Source organism: Panthera pardus, unplaced genomic scaffold (genome assembly GCF_024362965.1).
Source record: "Panthera pardus isolate Hobbes unplaced genomic scaffold, ASM2436296v1 HiC_scaffold_12, whole genome shotgun sequence".
Classification (NCBI taxonomy): Eukaryota; Metazoa; Chordata; class Mammalia; order Carnivora; family Felidae; genus Panthera; species Panthera pardus.
Window position 1 is genome coordinate 103,591,320 of NW_026526677.1, and position 20,101 is coordinate 103,611,420.

Genomic DNA, 20,101 nt, shown 5'->3' on the forward strand with positions numbered 1-20,101 from the left:
CCTTCTCACCAGACCACCACCAGGTATCGAGCTGCGCCATTTCAGACTCTGCGTTTCCCCTGTTTATAGCGTCTTCATGGAATTCAAACCCTCTCCTTTCTCCCTTTTTGGCGGCTGTTTCCACTTTTTCACTTTCTCTCCAGCTGCTTTTGGGGGAAGGTGCTTTTCTCACACTACCTCAGCAAGCAAAGCGGCTCCCTGCCCTCCGTGGCTTCTGTCTCCCCCAGTTCACCTCTCCGCGCCATGTACCTGCTGGGTTCTGTGTTTCAGGTTGTGCAGATTGTTGTGTCAATCCTCAAGTCAGTTTTCTAGGTGTGCAGGATGGTTTAGTGTTGGTCTGGCTGTATTTTATGGATACAAGACAAAAACTTCTATGCTGTTCTCCCATCTTGGCTCCTCCCCCTATGTCTTTCTTTATAAGTGAGATTAGTCAATATTTTAATGTCCTACTTTGGTATGAAGTTCAACTAGCTTTATTGGTTCTAAAATAAGTTAGAAAATTTCCACTTTTTCAATGGTCTGGAATATTTAAAATAACATAGAAATGATCAGGTTTTAAATGTTAGATAGAACTTGCCTGTAAACACATCTGGATCTGGAATTGTTTTTAATGGTACATCTTTAGTTGTTTTTCCAATTTGTTATACAATTATTGTCTGTTCAGATTTCCTTTCTCTCTTTCGGCCAGTTTTGGGGTTATTATTTGACTAGAAAAATCATCCACTTCCTTTAGAGTTTCAGCTATGTTGCACATAATATCAACTTACTGTATATATTGTATATCTGTGGTCACTTATATCCTTTTTTCCCTAGTATTGTGTACATTTACTTTTTCTGTTTTGTCCTTAATGAATGATGCAGCAATTATTTTATTTCATGATTTTTTCCCCCTAAAAACCCCAGGGGTGCCTGGGTGGCTCAGTCAGTTAAGTGTCTGCCTCTTGAGCTGGCTCAGGTCATGATCTCATAGTTTGTGAGTATGAGCCCTGTGTTGGGCTCTGGGATGACAGCGCAGAGCCTGCTTGGATTCTCTCTCTCTCCTTCTCTCTCTGCCCCTCCCCTGCTTGCACACACTCTCTCTCAAAATGAAGAAACTTAAAAAAAAAAAAACCAGCCTTCTGGCTTCGTTTACTCTTCTAATTTATTTTTGCTGTTCTCTGTTTCATTAATTTAAACATGCATTGTTATTACTTTTTCTAACCTCTTTTGGTTTATTTGTTATATCCAATTTTTTAAGTTGAATACTTACCTAATTTATTTCCAATTTCATTAATAGTAAAAGGGGAAACTTAAGACCCTTAAAATTTCTGTAAGTAGATTTAGCTATGCTGGATACATTTTGATATGTAGTATTTTCTTTTTGATTATTTCCCATTTATAATTTAAATGTAGTCATTATTTAAGAAACTAATGACTGTATCTGAAATTATAAACACATACTTTACTTTCAGTTAGGTGTTACTGCTATTAGGGTTTTATTTGGGAAGGAGGCTATTGTTTATTGTTGATTTTTGGACTTTTAAAGATTCTGGTCAGAGAATATAGCCTATTACAAGCCTTATGTTTTGTAATTTTTAAATTTTTAAAAATATTTATTTTTGAGAGAGACAGTGAGATCGAGAAAGAGAGAAAGAGAGAGAGAAAGAGAGATAGTGTGAGCTGGGTAGGGGCAGAGAGAGAGGGGGACACAGAATCCAAAGCAGGCTCCAGGCTCTGAGCGGTCAGCACAGAGCTCAATGTAAGGCTTAAACTCACCAACCGTGAGATCATAACCTGAGCCGAAGTCAGATGCTCAACCACTGAGCCATCCAGGCACCCCATGTTTTGTAATTTATTAAGCTTTGCTCTGTCCCAAATGCATGATGAATTTTTGTGAATGATTTTTTGAAGGTTGAATCAGCCTTGTGTTTTTGCATTAAACCCTACTTTTTCGTGATATACATCTTTCTATAAATTGTTGAATTTGGTGTCTAAATTTTTTGGGAAATGTTTGCATCTGTGTTCAGGAGTGAAATTTGTTTATGATGCTCCTTTCTTTTAATATTTCTGTCAGGTTTGGATATCAAGATTATATGCGAGTTGGGAAGTGTTCATTTTTTTTTTTTTTTTATTATTCCTTGTGATTTTAAAAAGAGTCAAGTGTTTCTTCCATAAATTGTTGGTCAACTAGCTGATAAACCATCTGGAATGGGGGTTTTGCATGTAGAATTCTTCTTCTACTAATTCAGTTTCTTTAATTCTTACTTAGAATTATTTAGCTTTTCTTCATAATTTATTTAATTGAATTCTATTGATGGAAATGTTAATTGCTTTCAGTTTTCACTATTACAAGGGATGCTGCAGTGAACACGTTTCTACAAGTATTTTGCAAAGATACGTATTTTTATAAGATACACTCTTATAAGAGGAATTGCTGGACCACAAAGTATGAACAGTTTTAGCTGTGTTTGGTTTGCTATCAGATCCTCTCCTGAAGAATAGCATTGGAGACAGAAATGCCCTCAGTGTTAGTTATTTATTGTGGGTAGCAAATTACCATAAGGCTTGATGGCTAAAAATAATTCTAAACACTTACTATCCTCACAGTTTCTGTGAGTCAGAAATTTGGGAATGGCTTAGTTCGGTGGTCCTGACTTGGGATCTCTCAGGAGATGGTCATCAAGATGTTAGTCTGGGCTGTGCATCTGAAGGCTTATGCTGAGTGTGAAGGATCCACTTCCAAGATGGTGCACTCATATGGCCAACAAGTTGGTGCCAGTGCTTGGTAGAAGACCTCAGTTTCTCCCCCCATTGTGGATTCACCACAGACTGCTTGAATATTGTCACAACATGGCAGCTGAGTTCCCCAGAATGAGCAATGAGAGAGAGACAGACAGACAGAGAAGGAAGCAGCAATGCATTTTGAACTGGCTTTAGAAATCACACACCATCTGCCACAGTCTATTCTTTAGAAGCAGGTCACTGATTGATTCTGGCCCACACTGAAGAGAAAGGGAATTAGACTCCACCTTCTGAAGGAACAAGTGTCAAAGAAATTGTGGGCATATTTTAAAACCATTATAGCCTCTCTGTAAGCCTAATTTAAGTGGATTGATCTCCTTGGCATAAGCCTTCAAAAAAATGTTTTTAAGGAGAAGTTCTCAGCCCATCGAAGGCATGGAGGCAAATGGAATCAGCGGGTGAGGGTGTGGAACTGGGGCTACAAACTGTCAAGCGCCTGCTGCCCTTAGTGTCCAGTGTCCAGTGTCCTCAGTATCCTGACTACTATCCAGGTTCAAGATGTATGTCTTAATTATGTAAATGGAGCGATTATGCCATCAGGGGCTCTGGTAAGCTAATTACTAAATAAGAAATCGATGCTGAGGTCAAGATTAATGAATCCCAAGGCTCCCAACACTCTGACTGTAATTGCAGTATTGAGGATCTTATTTCCACAAACCATGCCAGGAATCTTGGAGAGAAGAGGGCCCTTCTTGCTGTGACTGATACATTGAAACCCTGTCCAAGCTTCCTCCTCTCATGTATGCCAGGGGCTGGAAACAATCTTTGGCACACCTCTCCCATCCCATGGCCACCTCTGCACTTACCCAGTCAGCCTGTAATAGCTCAGGCTCCCGGGAAGTGTCCATGTGGATTATTATGGCCAGTACCATTGGGGCGGGAGGGGCTTCAGCCAGAGCATCAGTTCTATTGGATGTGACATTTGCATTTGGAGGACTGAGGCAGGACGAGAGGGTTTCACTGGGGCCCCTTTCTTTCCAACTCTCTTTTTTGCAGGAGATGTCTGATTGCCCCTGACAACAGACTAGACTGGACAGAGAGGTCCCCTGACCCGAAAGGCCCCTGGAGGCACAAGAGCGCCTAGTCTCCTCATTGTCCACCCTTTGCCCTCCCCCACTCCCACATCACAGGGCTCTGGACTCTGTCTCTCTTGCTTTACATGGCTGTTTTCCCTTTAATTCCAAATTGTTTTGTCTTGCCCTCAGCTTTTATCTAGTGCTTGTAAAAGAAATAGCCATGTTTAATCTGGTTCTGCAATTATTATAAAAATACTGTTGAGGACCATGACTGGTACATCTGCAACAAGATGATGAGGGAGATTTGTCTGGTGTCCCAGAATTGTGGCTAAGGTCCAAACCAAAGCAGTGGACAAGAGGCACTGAGGAACCTCTTTGGAATTAAAGAGGGCTGTCCAGGAGCAGAGCCAATGCAATATGACAATGTGGTCAGCAATCAGAGGTTTAGGAAACAGCCTGATACCTTCAACCCACCCCTGTTCCTGAGCCCTGTTCCTGCACTCTTGTTTACACAGGGAGAGGACCAGGGAATGTAGAGGGGTGGCGTCACAGCTGCCAGCCTTCCAGTGTTCATGGTGATGGGCAATTCCCTTGTCTCCCCATTGGAAGACATGTTATCACAGAGACCATTGGTTACTCCTGGGCTAGAGATTTTTGTAAGAGGCCCGTGGAGGTGGTCCATGCCAGCAGAAGGAGAAGGGGGTGTAGAGGGACTACAGAAGGAGAAGGGGGTGTAGAGGGGCCAGAGGAACCCCCTCCCACTTTCACTCAGCCCTTGGAGAATACAGAGGAAGTCCATGGTATTTCCTGTGGCTACACCTGAAGGAGCATAGAATGAGGAGGGTCAGGAGCTGTGGGCTGCCCAGATGATTGTCATAACAAGTGAGGAGAGCCTTGATCCAGAAAGAGTTGAGGGCTATAGTCCCAACTGAAGGGGTACTTCCTCTCCAAGTGGGTCCTTGTATGAGAGGAGACCCAGCATTAATCCAAACCCCCACCCACCTTCCACATGGAGACCACAGCTTCAGTAGGTCCGCTAGCCTCACATGGGACCAGAACCAGGCCAAGATGGGAGATAGCTTCTCACCACCACCAGCCCTCGGCCATGCTGAGATGCCTCCTGCCTCCCCATGCCCCCTTCCTGCCCCTAAAGCCAAGAAAGCTGGACCCAAAAGAGGGAGGAGAAGGAGCAGAGGTGAAGGAAGACTCTCACGCCATTCATTCCACCTTGGGGTCCCTAGAGCCACAGCCTGCCTAGAGTTTAGGGGGTGGGGGAGGAAGGGCTTTGAATGGTTTTAAACAGACTAGACTGAGTTTTTTAATAACTGAAAGTGACAGAACATTCACTTTATGCCCAAAATATCATTAAGTGATGGGGAAAAGGGATTCGACAGTACACAGCAGAAAGCAGTGACTGGAAAAAATTAACTTTCGTGTTTATACCCCACTGAGTTGAGACTCTTCAATAACCCACTGCACATCATTCCAGTCACTGCTCCCTGAATTAAGCCCCGTGCAGGGAAATTATTCTCAGAACTTTTGTCAAGGCTGTCCAGGGCATGAGGAAATGCACACACATAACCTATGAAGTCAAGGTAAAATGGGAAGGTCTTTTGAAGGGGAAGTTTGGCAATAGGTGTCATAAGCTTTGAAAAGAGCATACTTCTGGCCCAGCCATTTTATTCTTAGGGATATATTTACTGATTGTTCAGTAACCTTTTATGGATACCAGTAATGAGCGGGGTGCTGTTCCAGGTATGTTGAGCAAGACAGACTGGATCCCCTCCCTCACAGACATTACAACTTGGTGAAAGGGAGAGCTAGGAAACAGGTCTGGCTCCTGCTCTAGCAGAGGGAAGACAGTGGCAGCGGCCACCACAAGAGGGACAGCCAACCCAATCCGTGGTGGTGATGGGGATGGCGGGGTGTTGGGGGAAATTCATCTGAAGAAGTGATGCCTGAAAGATGAACAGGGATTAGTGAGGCGAGGGCTTGCAGGTGGAGGAAAAATGTTCTAGGGAGTAAGAACGTGCAAGAGGCAGAGAGAGCAGGGGTGCTGAAAACCCAAAGAAGTTCAGTTTGGCCAGAAGAGAAACAGGAACGAGGGGATGATGAGCCTGGGAGGCTGGAAAGGGAGGCGAGGGACTCTAAGGACATAATGCAGGGTGATGACACAGACTCACCGAAGCACCAGCTACGATTATGAGATCTGAGATCTGAAGCTCGGATGTCAAACAATAGCGTCCCGGCGACACCAGTATCCTAAAAACACTGCACAGCTGTAAAAGGGGTGTGGAGGAATATTTATTGGCATGAAAAGATGTTTATATTGTCAAATAAAATCAGGATGGGGCATGTTGGTTGCTCAGTCAGTTAAGCATCTAACTCTTGGTTTCAGCTCAGGTCATGATCTCGAGGTTCACGAGTTTGAGCCCCGCATCAGGCTCTGCACTGACAGTGTGGAGCCTGCTTGGGATTTATCTCTCCCTCTCTCTCTGCCCTTCCCCCAGCTCTCTCTCTCTCTCTTTCCTTCTCTCTCTAAGCAAACATAAAAAAAATAAGTATATAAATTTTGTATAGTATGTGTAATATGGGCTTATTTTTATTTTAAAAATTATACAAACATTCTGTGAAACATGTGTATTAACAGTTACTGGGATTGTAGGTGAATTTCATTCTTCTCTTTTTGCTCAATTGTAGTTTCTCCTATAGTTTATCTGTGTGCAGGAACTGCTACGTGGTAAAGAAGTGAAAGTTATAAGACAGAATCACTTATATGTAAGCTTAAAACATTGAGTGCCAGGAAAATCCTAGTCTCCATGTTTAAAGCATGAAGAAATTATTCCCCAGCCATGCGGCCCCTCCGTCTAAAGTAGACCCTTTCCTTTCTGTCCCTTGAATGCAGCCTGCTGTCTCCTTTCCATTGCCTTGTTCAGGTTGGCCCTTTCACCAAGAATTTCTTCTCCATACCACTTGTGGTCTATCCAAATGCTCCAGATCTGTCACAGCGCAGTTCAGGTGTCCCCTTGGCACAGGGCAACATGTGTACAGACTTTATAACATGTATATGGACTTCAGGTACTGCCCATGGAAACTTCAGGTACTGCCCAGTTGTGACTTCACCACTTCCTAGTTAAGTGATCTCAGAAAATTTACTTAACCTTTAAGAAATTAATTTTTTTTCAGTGAGATGTTGTAAGGATTACAAAATATTATAATTCAAGTCCCTTAAATTACCAAGCACTACATGTATTCAACAAGCAGTTATGAAGAACCAAGCGTGCCGTTGACATTAAATTAGACATTACCCAAATGCTAGTTTTATTATAACACTCAATTATCAATAATAATCTTCCACGGAACTTAGCAAATAACATTCTGCTTTGTGCTTCTCATGTTTCACCTGTGAGTGTCTCGTTAATTCTTTTTTATTCTGTAAGTTAATTCTTTTGCGTTACCAAATATTTATCAAATTCCCTCTACAAGCCTGGTGGCGATTAAAATGATGAGCAGGAACCTGACCTCCTACAGTTTGATGGATGCAACGGGGACCTTTTGAAGGCTTTAAGGAAGGCAGTGATTTGATGGGATTTGTGTCTTTAAACATACCATGTTTTTTCCAATTAGTTGAAACTTTCTTCCCTCCTTTACCTCACTGAGTCTTGCCATTCTTTATGTCTCGAATTGGATGTCACCTCCTCCAGGGACACTTTCCTGACCTCCAACTCTGGGTTTTGTGCCCTCAACATGCACCCTCTGTGCCCCAACCACTTTCATCACACTGGGTTGTAATTGTCTGGTTTCCGGTCCATATGCCCCTAGACCATGAGCTTCATGAGGCCGACAGAGCCCATCCCCACCTTTTCATACTTATATCCACCATGTCCAGCCAGAGCACAGGGTAAGTGCTGAGTAAGGGTTGGAAACATGGCAACCCTGGAAGAGGGATTCAGGGAGGTCATGGGAACAAGCCAGACTACAGTAGGAACAATAGTCCGAAGCAAGAACAAGGCATGCGTCCTGGAAGCAGTAACGAGAGGCACTTCCTTAGGGAATCTTACTCGAGAAGAGTAGAGCCTAGAAGGGCAATCACTAGAAGAGGACACAGGAGACTGAGGGTTTGTTTTGTTAGATGGGAGAGACTTAAGCGTGTTTAAACACTGATGGAAAGATCCGGAAGGAAGGAGATTAAGATACAGGAGATTGATTTAGTCAAGTATTGCTGCAATCATGCTGCATAATGAACAACCCCCACTCTCCGTGGCTTATGGTGAGAATAAGCATTTGTTTGACTCACTCGTGTCTGCATCCCGTTGTAGGTCTGCATATTCGGATCCACTCCATGTTCTTCCCATCCTCCTTGGGCCACGAGCCGGCCAGAGCACGTTCTCCTCCTGGTGCTGGCAGAGGCAGAGGTGGGGGGCGGGGTGGGGACACGCATGATCTCTTAAAGCCTTGGCTCAGAACAGGCATGTTATCACTTCTGCCCACAGTCCACTGTCCAAAGTCCACATGGCAACCTCGATCTCGCCATCAATAGGGCAGGTATAAACAGTCTATCCATAGTGCACAGTGCAGGCTAGATTGTGAAAGGTGACAAGAAAGTGGAGGCTGAGAGGGTGAGTGTGCTGGCAGCCAGAGGTGCTGATGGAGCCAAAGCTGGGAAGGGGCACAGGTGCAGAGATGAGAAGGCCAAGTCTGAGTGAACGTTTGCACAGTGGAGCCGTGCAAGCTGCTGACCAGCCCAGGCTGTGGCAGTGAAGGCTGTGGTTGAGAGGAGGTGACCGACACCAGCTATAGCTGAGCCATCCAAGCTCCGGGAGGAAGGTGATGAGAGCACCCAATGTCACGGGAAAACTAGAGACAGAAGGAACTGTGAGGCAGGATGTCTCAGGGTCCTGGAGAAGACAGGAGGACAATGGCGTGGGGACATGGGCTCCCAGATGACAGGCAGTGTCTGGGAGCATGGAGAATGCCATCCCCAGCTCCAGACAGAGACATTTCTGGGTTGTGGAAGAAACAACAATTCCAAATGGAGGAGCCTGCAGGGAAAGCAGCGTTTGGGGAAAGAGCCAAGTTTCTGTTAAGTAGGAAAGAGAAGGGGCGCCTGGGTGGCTCAGTCGGTTAAGTAGGAAAGAGAAGAGCCATTTGGATGACAAGTCTGAGGGAACAGGAAAGTTTGTTTACCATGGTAGCTTCTACAGGAAACTATGGGGATGACTTCGCTGCAGAGGGAGCCCAAGGTAGGGGAGAGGGGAGACCCACCAAGGGTAAAGACAGCATGGAAGTGAGGCATGTCTTTGTCTGTCTGCTGGGGAAAGAAGGTGCCACATGTTTCTGAAAAGAGGGCATCCAAAGCCAAGAGAATTTGTTCCTAGGACTCTCATTGTGTGGGAAAAACAATAGATGTCCCTGGAGGATGAGCAGCCCTAACTCATTAGAAAAGCACAAGGCCCTTAAGAAATGTTTAATAGGGGTGTCTGGGGGACTCAGTCAGTTAAGCGTCTGACTTCAGCTCCGGTCATGATCTCACAGTTCGTGGGTTCGAGCCCCACGTCTGGCTCTGTGCTGACAGGTTGGAGCCTAGAGCCTGCTTCGGATTCTGTGTCTCCCTCTCTCTGTGCCCCTCCCCCACTCATGCTCTTTCTCTCTCTGCCTCTGAAAAATAAATAAAACGTTAAAAAAATTAAAAACAAAGAGAAATGCTTAATAAAATGAATAAATGTCAAACAAACAAAGAAGCCAATATTGGATTCATAAGACATCTTCTCCTCTATTAGAAAGGGCAGTGGCTCTAATCTTCTGCTCCAAGCGACGGAAAGGGTCCATAGCCTTCTGTGCCGCAGCAAACTGACCCCTGTTGCTCCCAAAGTTTGGAAATTCTCTGCCCAGAAATGCCAAAACTTTTGGCTATGGGTTTTGATTTCTCATTAACCTTTACAGGGCCTACCTTGATGATTAAATTACACATTTTCTTCACCAGGTCATCTCCAATTAAGACGATAATTAGCTTCCATGTTTTATCAAGTATTTCCCAGCCTCTCTATGAAAAGGAACTTAATGAAAACAATCAGGACATGTAATCACATTAACAAGGGGAAGCCCATGGGGAGGATTTGAAATATCTAACAGTAGACCAGAGAGGAATGGGACTTCACGGTAAACACAGACCCAGTACTGACTGCCACAGATCCAATGGCACTTGAAGGAGAGTATGGGCCAACTGGGAGTTTTCTAAGACTTTGAGCAAACTGGGCGCTTTTTACCTTGGCCGGTGTGTGAACCAGTGTGAGCAGTAGGTCTTGAGAGCATCACGGCCAACAACAGTAACAACTTCCACAACCACTACTATTTGTTGGGTGCTTATGTGTGTAAGGCATTGTACCAGGGGCTCTGTATGCATTATGCTAATTCATACTTCCTGACCCCTTGGAGGTAAGCATAATGCTCAGCTATATTTTACTGATGAAGCAACTGGAGCTCAAAGAGGGGCAGTGACTTGCCTAAGGTCACGTGGCTGGTCAGGAGCAAAGCTGAGACTTGGATCCCCAAGAAGAGGCGTGCTCCTTCACGTGGCAGAGAGGTTCTGGCTACAGGGGCACCTGCCACAAAAATGGCCTGGACCAAAGGCCACAGCTCCACAGCACATATACTGCCTGTCGCTCTCTCCAGTTCTCTCCATGCCAGACCTCTCTGATTTATCATGATACTCTCTCCCATGGAGTGCAGATGTGGCCTCATCGTCTTCCTTCTCCATAGCACTCCAGGCAGCCACTAAATCAATCCCAAGTGGTAGGTGAGATGGAGTTTCTTTGCCACCCTTGGCATAGATGCTCTGTGAAAACATGAGTGACAAAGCACTGGGCATGGGTTTTGAGGGACCCAGCTTTGAATCCTGGTTCTCTCTATTCCAGCAATTCCAGAGCCCATTTCACCATCTGTGAAATCTGAGGGTTGTGAAGATCAAATGAAACGTCAGCGTGTGAACTGCCATGTCTGTAGCGGGGCAAGGCCCCGGGGAAGAGTTTGCTTCCTTCTTTCACAAGTGGTGATTGACACATTTAGACTTGGATCGGGGCAAAGATGGGTACTTAAAGTCTTAGAAAACTCCCTGGTGGAGAAAGACAATGACAGAGTAACCTGGATCCTAGGGAACACATGAAGAATCTCAAGGTCTAGGGGCAAGGTAACAAGTGACAGATATGTGGAAGGGCAGCCCAGTCAGGTGTGGAGAGACCCCATGGGATTCAGAGGCAAAGAAGCCAATCCTGGAGGCAACTGAGAGCCCCTGGGCCAGGCCCAGCCTAGATCCTATCCAAACCTATACCAGCCAAGGTGGCCTGAGGTGAGGCTTCAATAACCCTGGGATGAAGCATGTGTGCTAGACAAACAGGATGTGTCTTGCTTGGCCTTTTCATTATTTTCCATTTGGGCTGTGTTTGGTTTTCTTCTAGTTTTTTTAAGTGGCAAAATATCAACTTACTCTGTATTGATCAGAGGAGAGAGGGGGCTGTCCATGCTGAAAAGGAAGGTAGTGGGCGTTGAGTGGCCTGGATGCCAAGAGTCCTGAGGGTGATGACCATCTGGGGGAGATTAGGGGAAAGCCATGGAGTTGGAGAAGCCAGAGAAGGGGGTGCCTCAAGGGTGTGGAGGGGAGGTGATTGGGGAAACAGTGGTAGACTCCAAGGGCTTCTCCTGCCTTTAATTTCAGTCTCCTGTCAGATTTAAGTAGAGTGCTATATGTCCCTCTTGAGTCTCAGTGTCTTGGTATCTCCTTTACCCCCTCCAGGTCAGACCTTGAGCTGATGAAGGTGGAAGAGGTCTAGAACCCCCAGAGGGAGAGGTTGGCAAGGCAAGGATCCCAGCCCAGAGCACCAGAAAGAAGGAAACCGTGGTTCAGTACTAGGTCCCAGTTTAGGGTGAGTGTGTGAGGCTCTTCTGATGGAAAGGATTGGAGGCTTTCTTGGGCCACCTCAAGTCAGGGTGTACATGTGTGTTTGGGTTGAGGGAAGGAGCGTTATAAAGAACATAGAAATAAAGCAATTAGAAATCTCAACCACATATCCAAGCCTCATGGATACCAAGGAGGGTGTAACAACCAGGCCTTGCATGAAGAGCAGCAGCTAAAGTCATGCTGGAGTTTGCGGAGCCGAGAATTACAAGACTGGGCCAAACCCAAGCAACTCCAGGGTTTTGGATCCTGCACGTCTGCTTCTTTGTGTTTATCTGCTTCTCAGGCTGTGGACCAACCCCCTCACTCTACTCTTATCTTTGGCTTACTTATAATTTAGTTCACTCATAGATGTCACTTACTCATGGTTGCTCGTGGTCCTTGCCTCTCCCAGTCTTCCTCTGTATCAGTTTCTGCCTGCACTGCCAACTGAAAAATTCTCTCTAGACCATGTCCTAGTCTAAATTCCTAATAGAGACAATCTAATTTCTCTAGTGCATCCTAATGGTCTCAGGTGAGAAAGAACTTTTTAAGTCAGGTGATCTCATGTATTGGCTGCCCTGAGTTGTCCCACTATGAGATGAATAGTTTCCCATTGAAGGCAGCCTGTGACGGTATAACTATGCATCTGGTCTGTGTCCTCTTTGTCCATACTGGAAACTCCCAAAGGGCAAGGCCTGGACACTGAGTAGTGCTCCATCTTGAGACTTTGCTCCTCCCTCCTATGTCAGTAAGGATGGTCCCTGAGGACTGGTGGTGGGAGCTGAGTCTAACAGTGGGTATCCAATGGCCCCATGTATGGAGAACAAAGGGAGGTAAAGCCCTAAGGCCAGGAAGTCTCAGGCAGCGCTAGTCAGCTGAGGTCCACTCCAGTCTTTATTTGTATCTAGGTGTCTAGATAGGGAGCCTGGGTACCACTGGATGGCATCTTACCAAATTTCACTTTGTACATTGGCAGAAGGAGACTGTCCCTCATATAAGGGACATATAAATAATATGGCATCTTACCAAATTTCACTTTGTACATTGGCAGAAGGAGACTGTCCCTCATATAAATAATATCCTAGAGCCTTTAGGGAGGCAGGAAGCTTCTTCCCTCCACATTGGGTTATACTGCCTTTCAACTGTGCAACTGGTCTGGGTCTAATTTCTGTCCAGATTGCCACACTCTGGTCACCAAGCAGTGCTCAAGCTAAATCAGAATGGTTCCACGCCTCCAGTGTGCCCATCCAGTTCCCACAAAGTCTCTGTGAAGTCTGAGAGGGCTGGGTAGCTGGTTATTGCAATGCTGTACCCTTGGCTTGGGAGGTTAATGCAACCAGAGAAAGTAACTAGGTGGACACACTGGCATGAGCCAGAAGGTACAGTACCTTAGGCTGTGGATTATCTGGGGCTGGTGTTGGAACCTGCAGACCCCTTTTGAGGCCAACCTCACCACAGCTCAGGCCATCCCCTCTGAGGCCTTTTATGGGGCTCTAGGCCAGTTATGTGTCAGGGTCTTTAGTTGTGGGCAACAGAAACAGATCCTGGCTAGTTTAAACAGATCCTGGCTAGTGGGGAACTGAGTGGAGGAGAATGGGGGGCTCCCAGAACAAAGACTAAACTGAGAAGATGAGTGGTCACCAAGGCAGCTTCAGTGACAGAAAGGAGACACGAGTGTCTTTTAGCAGGAGCTGTCTGACCAAGGCACCCAAACAGCCACTGCAGGGCACACCGGTCACCCCATGAAGGACTCCTAGAGATCTTACACTGTGAAGTCACAGCCCCAGGGCCAATGTTGAGATGAGAGCGTCCTGGTCACGTGCTCATGCCCTGCCTGCCAGGGGATGGGGAGAGGAAAGACCCCTCCTTCATCCTAGGAGTGAGACCCACGGTTGGTTGGTGGTCACATGGGAGATTCTCTTAAAGGGGGAGCAGGATTAGATGGTGGATAGCCAAAAATGGAGCCAAATTCCTGCACTGCCTTGAAGCTATCCACTTGAATCAGTTTGAACTGCTTTTTCGTGTCCCGAGCACTCCAACCCGTGTAGCCTTGTTTGGTCCTCTGGCGGGGCAGGGGGCGGAGGGGTCTGCCCTTGGTTCTCACTCCTAACTATGACTGGGTTCACCTGTCCCATCTTGCTCTCCACAGCCCCTGCCCTGAACCTTGGATTTGTACTTTGGGTGCCCCTCCAGGCTGAGTCTCAGCAGGAGACAGGCTACACACTCGAATGGGTTAATTTGAGAAGAGTTTAGGAAAGGAGACTGTTACAAAAATGGAGGTGGGGCTAGAGAAACCAGGGAGGATAATGCAGCCTCTCAGAACTAGTGATCATGGGACTCCATTACCACTTGGAGGGACTGAAGGTGCCAAGGGAGGGGGCAGTTACCAGGAGGGAGACAGAGGCAGAGAAAGAGAGAGTTGGGTGACAGACCAGAACACAGATAGTTGAGCTGGGCCTGGAAAGAGCGGTGAGGGGGCAGCGCAGGTCTGTGGGTCAGGGAGCAGTGTGGTCATGGCCTTGGACATGAATGTGGGACGTGTGTCTAACGGGCAATTCCAATGTGTGAGGAAGATGCCTCTGCTTGAAAGTAATCAGCGAAAGGGGTTTCTTCAAATCCATCCCTCAGTTTGGTCCTGCAGCCGAAGGACTGACGTCTACGGTTGTTTCTCTTCCCTCTTCCCGTGATGCCTCCTTCTCTGGAAGAAGGGGAAGGGGCCATTTCATCTTTCTCCAGCCTTATCTAAGGGCTTGCCTTGAATCGCTTCCCAGCAACCCAGCTCTCCCCTGGCTTTCCAAATCTTTGGGCAGATCCACCTGCCATCAGATCTGCCAGAGCCCAGGTGACAGACTTGGGGACCCTCTATGAGACCTTAGAGAGGCACCCCAGTCTTTCCCAATAGCCCCTTTCCCTCCCCCCAGGTGGGCCCCCAAATACTTGGTTTCTATAACTGTAATAATAGTCCTCCCTCTGAAAAACTTACCCGCTATTTATGCCTAATTATCACGCGGCACAATAATGATATATATAACACTTAATGTGTCAGGTTAACTGTGTTCAAAGTCTTGTTTCATTACAACAGCAAACTTGCTTGCTATATCATTAGTATTTAACCTCTCTGGGCCTCAGCTCCCACGTATGTAAAATGAGGGCTATTGATTAGATGAGCGTCTCGCCACCCATCTGGTGCTCAGAACGACTGGTTGGCGGTTTAGAAATACAGAACCCTAACCCCTGCCCCCTGAGTTCTGACCTAGTAGATCAAATCTATATTTTTCTGTTTCCCAGGTGTTTCTATGGTATCCAATTCAAGGACTGACATTTGGGAAACTCTGAAGCAGATAATCTCTGTGACCCTCTCCAAAACTCATTTATTCATTCATTGCTCATAGACTTCAGAGGGGATGCTAGCAGAGATGAGGCAGGACAGAGGCAAGGGACAGATATGGCAGACTTCTAATCCACTCTAACAGAATTAGAATTCATCTCAGAGATGACGGGAAGGCTTCGAGGGGTCTTAAGCAGGAGTGACACAATCAGATCTATGTGTTAGAAACAGCATCTTTGTGCATTGTGAAAAATGGGCTGAAGGTGGGAGGCCGGGAAAAGGCTTTGGTCATAATCTGCCCGAGATGATGATGGTGACCTGGATCAGAATGGTGGCAGCAAGTGGACAGATTTGGGTGGCATTCAGAACGTGGGATGGGCAGGACTCTGATTTCTTTTTTCCTTCACATCTGGGATGTGGGGATTATTGCCTTTTGGCTCTGCAAGGCTTTGCCCTTTCCTAAGCTAGAGAACTCTTCAACCACACACTCTCATTGTGTGGTTCTTGGTCAGCTCAATGACAAGCAGATGCCCCAGATTTTGACTCAAGAGCTGGTGACTCAGAGAAGCAGGGAGAGTGAGTGGAGCATCCATTCTAGAGGCTGCACAAGCTGCCACAACTTTCAGTTTCCAGAAGCAGTGTAACAGAGTGCCAGGGGGATGCCGGTGTCTGAGGCCCGTAGTGGTGGCTATGCCATCTGGTGCCCTGTGTTTACCTGCAATAACAGAGTTCTCACTGTACTGCTGTGTGGGCTTGATTTCAGCTAAAGACCTAACAGCATCTAGCTCTTTTGTTCCCACCTGCTTTACACGCCTGGTTCTCTCATCTCCCCCGTGATTCTGTGAGCTATTATAGTATTTTCGATGAACTCCTTTTCTGCTTAAACTGCCCGAGTTGTTTGTTTCTTACATCCACGCTCCCTGCCTGGTACCCTAACTGTATCAGGAGCAGGGAGGGCACGAGCAGCTGGGTACAGTCCTCAGCCACAGGGAACATATGCAGAGGAGTGGGCTGTGAGCAAGAGAGTCCCAGATGCTGCTGGTTGGCTTAGAGACTAAAAATACCTCGGCTCCTGATTTGCTCACTCTCAACGCAGAAAGCTTGGATTGAGTTTTTCTTCACTATCGAGAGCTTTCTCTGGACTGCACAACTCCACTCAAAACCCGAGCGGTAGCATGGCCCTTGCATTTGCAAACTACTGGAAAACTATCATCCTGATTTCATTGTCTGCTCCCATCTTCTGGAAGGGAGGAGGCTTTAATGACACTCTCTGGGGGCTCTCCAAAATTAATGATATTCTTAACATCACAAGGTTATTGGAAGGTAAATGAGACTGCTGATGAGAAATATCTACAGAAAAGGCTGAAGAAATCGGAGGCAATACTGATCGTGTTACCCCTATACAACTTCAGAAGTGACACATAGATGGATTGTTTCCTAAGTTCCATCACTTTCCCACCAATCTACCTGGTAATTTCCAAGACGTTTGATTTTGTTTTCACACATATAGCAACTGCAGTAGCTACCGAAACACAAGGTTTCTAGATTTTTTATTGTAGTAAAATATACATCAAATAATTGACCATCTTAATCCTTATGTAGTGTAGTGTGTGTAGGTCAGTGACATTACGTGCATCCATTGTTGTGCAAGCATTTATCCACAGAACTGTTTCACCTCCCCAGTCTGAAATTCTCTACTTCTTAAACACAAACTCCCTATTCACCTTTCCTTCCAGCCCCTGGCAACCACCTTTCCACTCTGACTTCTTTAGGAACCTTATATAAGTGGACTGGGTTGTTTTACTTAGCCTAATACCCTCAAGTTTCATGTTCTTGTAGCCTGTGCCAGGATTGTTCTTACTCCATTTGCAATGCCTCTGAGAACAATGAGGTGGCAATCCTCCTGAGTCAGAGGAGGGGTGGGGCAAAAAGAGAATCAACACACACTTTTTCCACCTTTTTCTCTCCAGGTGCTGAAAACCTGCACTTTGTAGCCAGGCTTGTAAGTCCAGACCACGTTTTCGTTATCCAATTCCCCATTCAGTGGACACTTGGGTTGCTGTATCTTTTGCCCCCTGTGAATAATGCTATGATGAATATGGGTGTACGAGTAAGTGTGTATTTATGACCTCTTCCCATCAAGCAATTAAATACATTTAGAAGATGGATATTTACACTCTAATTTATCTGTTTTGTAATTCTGAAGAATTATACAATAGGCTTTCTTTTTTTAAAATTATTTTTTAATGTTTATTTACTTTTGAGATTGAGAGCGAGTGAGACAGAGACCCAGCAGGGGGAGGGGCAGAGAGTGAGGGGAGATACAGAATCTGAAGCAGGCCCCAGGTTCTGGGCTGTTAGCCCAGAGCCCGACATGGGGCTCGAACTCATGAGCCATGAGATCATGACCTGAGCCAAAGTTAGCCACTTAACTGACTGAGCCACTTGGGTGCCCCATATACAATAGGCTTTCTTAAAGAGGGTTGCACCTGTATTCTTTACTGCTCCAAAATAGGAGGAGGCAAAGAATATCTACGAGCGTCCATTTTACGTGGATGTGGAAAAGCCCCATACAGTCTTTGAGTGAGGAGATCATCCTCTGAGGATGAATACACATACAGATGTCAACACTCTCGAGTAATTCCCTCTGCTCTCCTGCCATGGTCAGAGAGAGTACCCTGAACCCCTGTCTTTTTAAAAGGGTCATCTCCTGGGGTGCCTGGGTGGCTCAGTCAGTTAAGCATCTAGGTCTTGACTTCAGCTCAGGTCACCATCCCAGGGTCATGGGATCAAGCCCCATGGGATCAAGTTCCGCACTGAGTGTGGAACCTGCTTGGGATTCTCTCTCTCTCTCTCTCTCTCTCTCTCTCTCTCTCCCCTCCCTGCTTGTGCTCTCTCTGTCTCTTTCTCTCTCTCTCTCTCTCTCAATAAATAAATAAATAAATAAATAAAATTATAAAGAAAATAAAAGGATTGTTTCCTTCTTCACCCCTTCCTCAGAAACCCTGACCTCCCTTCACTAGATCACGCTGATATGGGACTATGGCTCTCTCACCAATATCAGTGACCAAGACTTCTGCACCTCTCTAAGGCTTTCAGCACTTCGAGAGAAATAATAAAGTATAAAAAGGATGTGTTTATTTTCTTTTTGCCCCACACCCCCTCTGACCCAGAGGACTGCCACCTTATTGTCCTCAGAGTCATTTGCAAATGGACTGGGATGTACATGACCAAAGAGGGGAGGATGAGAGAAGAAAAAATTATAGGAACTTGAAACAGGGCTCAGTTTTCATCTGTGAAATAGGTTAAGAAATCTAGAATTGGAACACTGGGTGTCTGCATTTCCTCCGGTGCTTCTCTAGCTGAAGTTTTCTGTAAGAGGAGAAAATGGGAAAATGTATCAAGCCCCAGTGTGAATTGGTTGTTATTCCTACTTAAACTTCATGATAACCCTGCAATACAGATCTCTATCCCCATTTTACAGCTGAGGACCCTGAAGCTCAGAGATACACAGAACGTTCCCAAGGTTTGGGTGTTTGGACATGAGCGAAGTCCCATGTGACTCCAATTCTGCTTTGCTCCTGACCCCCTTTCCCCCTCCCAGTCCCATGACGGCATTTCCTTTATTTTCTGTGGAATAGTTTTCAGAAGAGGGGCTGTGACAGTCTGTGGGTACATCAGAGTTTGACAGAGACCAGTAAGGGACTCTCCTTCTAAGTTCTAGCCATGCCTCATTCTCTACCTCAGAGGTAGCTCTTGGGGCACAGGAGAAAGTTCTAGATTTTCCTCATTCTCTGTCGGCTGGGTCCTTTGTTTCCTCGTTACCGTGGGCCAACAAAACCACCACCATCTTCTACCCTAACACCCGTTAGTAACCATTTGCTTACCACTTTCAACAATAAAGAGGTACAAATAAAGGTTTAGGTAGCACATCAAAAAGAACTTCCTGACTCTGAGGCTCTGGGACATATAGATGGGAAAGTCAAAAAGGCTCTTGTGTCCCCCTTTCCAGGAAAGCTTTAAGGAAAAGGGCCACCCTGCCTGGCCTACTTGGGCCGGGTACAGTTCTGCCCGGAGGCAGGGGAGGCTCGCAATGACCTCCAGAGGGCCCTGGCAGCCTGGGAGGCAGGGGCCCACAGTAAGCTGCCTGCCGCTTGGCCGCAGATGTTTGCTGTCATAAATCACTCAGTGCATCTGTTTGCTGTGCCGCTTGTTTAAAGAGCGAGCCGTTTGCTAATTGAAAACTAAAAGATCCATCCGTGTCACTCACAGCCAGCATGAAATCCACTCAGCCATGCAAGATTGGGGTAAAAGTGGCAGCACAGCGCTACGGGGCCCTTGGGTTGGTGCTCCCCGTGGTGGTCATGTTGCTCCCCTTCTGCCTCCTGAGTGAGCGAGGCTATTCTCCCCACCGCAGAACAGCCAGGGGATATCCATATTACAGTTTGTCTCATACTTCCTCATCTATTATCCTCAATGCTGCCCACAGAGAACGGTATTCGTAGCCCCAATTTTAAGATGGAGAATCTGAGGCAAAGAGATAGCAAACTACATAGCCAAAGTCACACAACTGGTATGTGACAGAGGCAGGACACCAGTCTAGGTCCCCTGACTACTCAGGAGAGGGGTGGCTATCCACTGGGCGGCTCTATCCCTGGACCAATAGAGGTGCTGAGCTGGAAGGCACCAAGTCCTTCCTTAAGTGGATTAAACCTTGGAAAGAATGGCCTAGGGGTAGACCAGGGGGAACACTGAGATTTCAACAATATCTGCAATGTCTCGTTGCTTTAAAAGCAAATACAGCAAAATGTGGGGATTCCTGATGGCTAGACTATCTCCCTATGAAGACTGCAAAGGGATGGGGGCCAGACCAGATGCGCAAGGTAGTGCCAATGCCAAAGGCAGGGAGCAGGGGAGGAGGTGCCATGCGCCCACTTATAGCCTCTCCCCTTCCCCAGTTACCTTTACCTCCAGAGATGGCTGTATTTGAGAAACGTGCTGGTGTGCACCTCTCAGGTGGGGGACTGGCCCAGCCCTGGTTCT

The 20,101-nt window shown here is 46.3% G+C and overlaps 1 long non-coding RNA gene across 1 annotated transcript in view; it reads left to right on the forward strand.

Moving 5' to 3' along the window:
- The window catches only part of LOC109278634 (uncharacterized), a 62,956-nt gene extending 44,766 nt beyond the window's left edge, over positions 1 to 18,190 (forward strand). Inside the window, exon 3 of the long non-coding RNA XR_002085769.2 lies at positions 18,059 to 18,190. This is a non-coding gene — a long non-coding RNA (uncharacterized LOC109278634). The remainder of the gene's footprint in view (positions 1 to 18,058) is intronic.
- The last annotated feature ends 1,911 nt before the right edge of the window (positions 18,191 to 20,101 follow it).